At 40.5% G+C, this 6,050-nt stretch overlaps 1 long non-coding RNA gene across 2 annotated transcripts; it reads right to left on the bottom strand.

Annotated features, from left to right (window-relative positions):
- Positions 1 to 2,707: 2,707 nt before the first annotated feature.
- Positions 2,708 to 5,822, bottom strand: LOC125538067. Of its 2 annotated transcripts, none has more exons than XR_007296163.1 (6): positions 4,862 to 5,822; positions 4,700 to 4,777; positions 4,502 to 4,603; positions 3,702 to 4,431; positions 3,458 to 3,623; positions 2,708 to 2,927 (listed from the first exon to the last, which is right to left on the bottom strand). It is a non-coding gene; the product is annotated as an uncharacterized LOC125538067 (long non-coding RNA). The 2 variants fall into 2 exon arrangements; XR_007296162.1 differs by having other exon boundaries at positions 3,465 to 3,623.
- Positions 5,823 to 6,050: the final 228 nt, after the last annotated feature.

Below are 6,050 nucleotides of genomic sequence, written 5' to 3'. Positions count from 1 at the left end.
TGTGGTGTTTTTATCGAGCGATGAGTTGTGGATTTATGATCAGCTTATCTATGAATATTATTTGAATCTTCTCTGAATTCTTATATGCATGATTTGATATCTTTGTAATTCTCTTCGAACTATCGGTTTGTTTTGGCCAACAAGATTGGTTTTTCTTGCAATGGGAGAAGTGCTTAGCTTTGGGTTCAATCTTGCGGTGTCCTCACCTAGTGAAAAAGTAGGGGTAGCGAGGCACGTATTGTATTGTTGCCATCGAGGATAAAAAGATGGGCTTTACACCATATTGCTTGAGTTTATTCCTCTACATCATGTTATCTTACTTAAAGTGTTACTCTGTTCTTTATGAACTTAATACTCTAGATGCAGGCAGGAGTCATTCGATGTGTGGAGTAATAGTAGTAGATACAGGCACGAGTCGGTCTACATGACACGGACGTCATGCCTATATTACATAATCATTGCCTTGGACATCGTCATAACTTTGCGCTTTTCTATCAATTGCTCGACAGTAATTTCTTCACCCACCGTATTATTTGCTATCATGAGAGAAGCCTCTAGTGAAACCTATGGCCCCCGGGCCTATTTTCCATCATATTAGTTTCCAATCTACTATTTTGCAATCTTTTATTTTCAGATCTATAAACCAAAAAACCTAAAAATATTTACTTTATCTTTTGGTTAGTTTTGTCTATTTTCCATCATATTAGTGACCGTGAAGGGATTGACAACCCCTTTATCGTGTTGGGTGCAAGTGTTTGATTGTTTGTGCAGGTATTGGTGATTTACGCGTTCTTCTCCTACTGGATTGATACCTTGGTTCTTAACTAAGGGAAATAATTATCTCTAATTTGCTGCATCACCCTTTCCTCTTCAAGGGAAAAACCAACGCAAGCTCAAGAAGTAGCTGTACTAAACAAACAAGTTTCACGGGTCCTACTTATAATTTTGGATCTACAGCAATTCGGAGAAACAGGTGGAAATCGCTATGCCTAAAGCATGGCGGACGAACTGCTATATTGAGGAGTGAATCTCAGAAAGAAGGAATAGATCTATGATTGATAGTGAATACGAAAGTGGTTGAAGCGTGACTTCAGTGTTGTGTCTGGTTTCAACTAAGCAGTAGGATGGATGAACTACCGATGAGCGTGACGAACACCGACGAACACCGAAGAACTGGGGAACCTTAATGCAGATTGGAAGCAAAGGGAGGTGCGTACCTGGTGATGCTGATGGTAAGCAAAGGGGCACTACAGTTTTCTGGTCAAGATCAGGTTGATGCAACGGCCAACATGAAGTTGTTGACTAGGGCGACGAAGCTCTGGTGGTGTGATAACCCATTAGTATAGGGGATCGCAATAGTTTTCGAGGGTAAAGTATTCAACCCAAATTTATTGATTCGACACAAGGGGAGCCAAAGAATACTCTCAAGTATTAGCAGCTGAGTTGCCAATTCAATCACACCTGGAAACTTAGTATCTGTAGGGAAGTGTTTAGTACCAAAGTAGAAGTGGTACGGTAGCAAAAGGTAACAGTAACAAAAGTAATGTTTTTGGTATTTTGTAGTGATGATAGCAATAGCAACGGAAAAGTAAATAAACGAAGAACAATATATGGAAAGCTCGTAGGCAATGGATCAGTGATGGAGAATTATGCCGGATGCGGTTCATCATGTAACAATCATAACCTAGGGTGACACAGAACTAGCTCCAGTTCATCAATGTAATGTAGGCATGTATTCCGAATATAGTCATACGTGTTTATGGAAAAGAACTTGCATGACATCTTTTGTCCTAACCTCCCGTGGCAGCGGGATCCTTACGGAAACTAAGGGATATTAAGGCCTCCTTTTAATAGAGTACCGGCACAAAGCATTAACACATAGTGAATACATGCATTCCTCAAACTACGGTCATCACCGGTAAGTATCCCGATTATTGTCACTTCGGGGTTAACGGATCATAACACATAATAGGTGACTATAGACACTACAAGGATCCGGGTCTATTGCAACAAAACCATTCGTCGCAATAAGTGCCCAATTGTCGCAATAGGTACCTATTGCCACAACATGATGTTCGTTGCCAGACGTTGCGACAGGACACATGGTAATAGGTTATTGCCACAAAAAAAGAAACGTGGCAAGAAAGCGTGCTATTGCAACAACCATGTGACAAGTTGCCACATTTTACCTCGTGGCAGCTCGCATTTTATGCCACAATTTGGTCTGTGGCGATAGCTTAATGCAACAGGTGCCAAATCATGCCGGGATTTGTGGCAACAACCTATGCCAACAACTCTTTTCTCGTGGCGCATGCTCATCCGTGGTAATAGTCAATTGTGGAAATACCCTAGTAACATAAGACCACAACTCTCCAGACGTGGTGATACTAAAATTGCAGCATAATCATTTTTGTGGTGATAATAGTTGTCACAACAGACAGGACATTTGTGGTGAGAGGCTGTTGTGACAATACAAACTTTTCGTGGCGAAAGGACTATTCCAACAAAACTGAATTGGTGGCAACAAGTAGTTATCTCAATGGACTGCCTGTTTGTAGTGATAAGTTATTGCGGTAATATAAAGTGTACTGTCACAACAGCCTAGTGCAACAAAATAGGTCGGCATGGCAACTAAGATTTGATGCAACGCAACATTCTTCGTTGTGCCACCATGTTCCAACCAGAAATAGGTTGTGGCAATAGCCTATTGCAACCAGAAAAATATATACATGCATTCAATTACATGATTCAGATAATACATATATGATGTACATTCATACAATATCAATATTTGCATAGCCAATATCCATCAAATGAAACTGAAATATAATTTAGCACGCATTCAACATACTGAATGTGCCAACCTAATTAAGAGCGAAGAGTAAATTGTCCGTGGTCTAAAGTCCATTCTAGTTAATCTTTGGATCCTGCAATGAAGAAATCAAAATTTTAGTTAGCTCAAGTTAACTGAAAATAGAAAATAATTAGTCAAGAAAAGAAAGAAACAACCCAATGACTAATCAGCATAAAGATATAACCACTGTCATGACAATTGTATAATTACTATATTCATGCATGCATAGTACCTTTCTGCCCAATTGTTATGACTACAACAACTAGCAAGCAAATGCTTGTGCCTGATGTACCACTCCATTAACAATCAGGTGCTATGCAAAAAGAATTGGATAATTTCACAAAAGAATTTGTAGTTCAAACACAAGAATAATTACCTAAATAAATTAATAAAACATCTAAACTTCTCCGAAACAACTACATGCTGGCGCAAGTTCACAATTTCTAATGGTGAGAAAACTGTTCTATTTCTGGCTTCCCTACTTTATGTGCTTCAACAACAACAAAATACAGTAGTGCAAGCAAGCAGACAATTGCACATTATGAATGCTATTTGCGTATCAAATAAAGGTCAACATGAAGACAAACCAAGCTTGTGACTTACCACTTACCATTGCTCGAAACATTCGAATATTTGCAGCTTGTATGAGCATATTGGGAGCAATTACATTGTGCCTTGTACCTAGAGTCCCAGTAGTACTAGCGGTCTGTAAAAGAGTATTTTGCAAGTTTGGATTACTAATTTCTTTGTTAGTCTTTTTCTTATTCATCTGCAAATAGAAGTGCACTTTTAGCAATGCAAGCAAGCAAAATAAATCTTACAAATTTGCAAGCATATAACTAATCACCTGATGTGTTTGCATCTGTTGGGAGAACTGTGCAAACTTTGCCATCATGTTTTTCTCAAATTCCAATGTTGATCTTCGCTCCTCTTCCAACAATCTTTCCGTTTCAGCACGCTCTTCTTTTAACCTCTCCTCAAGGTTTTCTCTCTTAGCACGCTCGAAGTTAATCCTCTCTTGTGTGCTTTCACGTTCAGCTTGTAATTGATCTTGTAATTCGGTGACCTGATGGCTGAGCTCAGAGTTTACCTTTTGGATCTCTGTTATAGCACGTTCTTGCTCTTCAAATTGTGATTTAATCCTTTTCAGAACCACTTGGTGGTTTGGCCATGTATCCATACCAATGTTGGGGATATCGCTTATCGGGAACTTATCGGTCGACCCATGATAAGGGGTAAATCGGCAAGTTTATCGGCATATCGGCCGATTTATCACCATATCGGCTGATTTATCAGCCGATTTATCTTATCGGCCAGACAACGATAAGCGATAAATCGGCCGATTTATCGGAATATCGGAAGATATCTTGAACAGTGATCCATACCCATAAGGCTGTGATGAGTTGCATTGCGGAGTGTCTTTCTATGCGGTCTGGAAAATATTGCTTCTATGTTCACTGGAAACTGGACCTTCAGTTTCATTTTCTTTGTTTTGAACCTCTTTAAATGCTTTGTCCTAAATACGAAAAGTACACCTCGCCCTTTCTTCTTCTGTCCATCACTTTCTACAACCCAAACTATACAAGAATTATTGCAGTAATCAGTATTACATTGTAAGAAACGAGGACCCAAATATAAAAAAAGTACCATTCTATAGTTGTGCACGGTTGCGGTGAGCATGGGGTGGCCATTCGTCCAGTGCACACATGTCATTAGCAGCTACATGAGTACTAGGTTGTTCTTGAGTTCCTGTAAAAGAATTAACAGTTTTGAAGATTAAGCGATCCAGGATTTTCCGTATTATAGCAAATGTTAGAGGTAGCTTAAATGTTATAAACATTTTACCAGATCTGTGTTGTCCATATTGGTTTTTGTAACCTGTTATACTTTCCATCCTTGTTATGAGAACATATCCTTTCTTTACTGAACACAAAAACAGTTAAGGGACTTAGCATTATCAATTTGCACCATTTAGATAAGTGATTAAGATTTAAGGATGCTGTGTACCTTGCACAAAGGAGTAATGTGCATCATCTCTTTCCTCTGTAGCGAGCAAGTTGTGTACCTTGCAGAAAGGCTTAAAAGATTAAATGAAATCAAATTGTGTTATACCGTGCAGAACAGGAGCATGCAAAACAGAAGTCTTTTAGCATAGCATATGTCTATGATTTTGATTTAGAAATTAAAAGCTAGGCGTTAAATATTAAAGCAGAGCACATATAATCAAGTCTATACTGAAGCTGTGAAGCATAGACATGATACACCAATTAGCATCCTGACAAGGCTACTCCCAATGCATACACATGCAGTAATCTAGCCTGAATGTGGTAAGCAAACTACTAGTAGTCTACTACCATGGTTAAATAAGCAGAATGCGGCAGTATGCTTCAGTCTAGCCTGAATGTGCTATGCTTCAGAAAACTTGGTAAGAACAACACAGGCACATTCTGGAACAGTACTAGCACACACACTTCCACCATTAGACTAAGCACCATCAGACTATGCATAACACTCTAAAATACAGAAATACTGGAGTCGTGGTTGTGGTCGCGGCCGCCGGCCATGGCTGTGGTCGTCGTGGCCGAGGCCCTGGACGGCATCGACGACAGCAGGTCGACCGTCTCCCAGCTCAGCGTGTGCGCCGCCGCCACCGCCGGCAAGGGAGCATGTTGCATCTCGGGGGTTGTTGTAGTACGAAGACGAGGCGGGCTACTGCATCCCGGCGGCCATGCCGGAGGCGAGACCGAGGAGTGCTGCACGGCGGCCGGCGGCGTGGTAGTTCTACAATGGAAAGGGGGCGCTGCGCCTGCGCTGCACATCTACGAGGAGGAGATTTGGGACAAAGGAAAAACCTAATAAGACTGTATGTTCGATGGACTCCGTTGTGATCCGCGGTGTCGACGCCGTCATGACGCCGTGAGGAGGGAGGAACCAGAACGAGAGAGCTCAGATCCAATATCGATGATATGGTGAAGAGAAATAATTGGGAGCACTTATGAGGGGTGTTTAGCGGGGAGGTTAAGATTTTTTTGGCGCAAGACACGACCAAATTATTTGGTGGGAAATAAAAAAATTGGAGAGAAACTGAGGGCTTTAGCGGAAAGGTTAAACATTATTTCCGTAGAGCAAAGTACATGCTTAATTATTATTTTAGAAAGCAAATTTTAAGGGAACATTTAGAATAATCAAATAAATT

The sequence above is a fragment of the Triticum urartu genome, chromosome 2 (assembly GCF_003073215.2).
Source record: "Triticum urartu cultivar G1812 chromosome 2, Tu2.1, whole genome shotgun sequence".
NCBI lineage: Eukaryota > Viridiplantae > Streptophyta > Magnoliopsida > Poales > Poaceae > Triticum > Triticum urartu.
The sequence above is the reverse complement of the archived record's forward strand: the minus strand, read 5'-3'. Positions and strand labels throughout refer to the sequence as shown.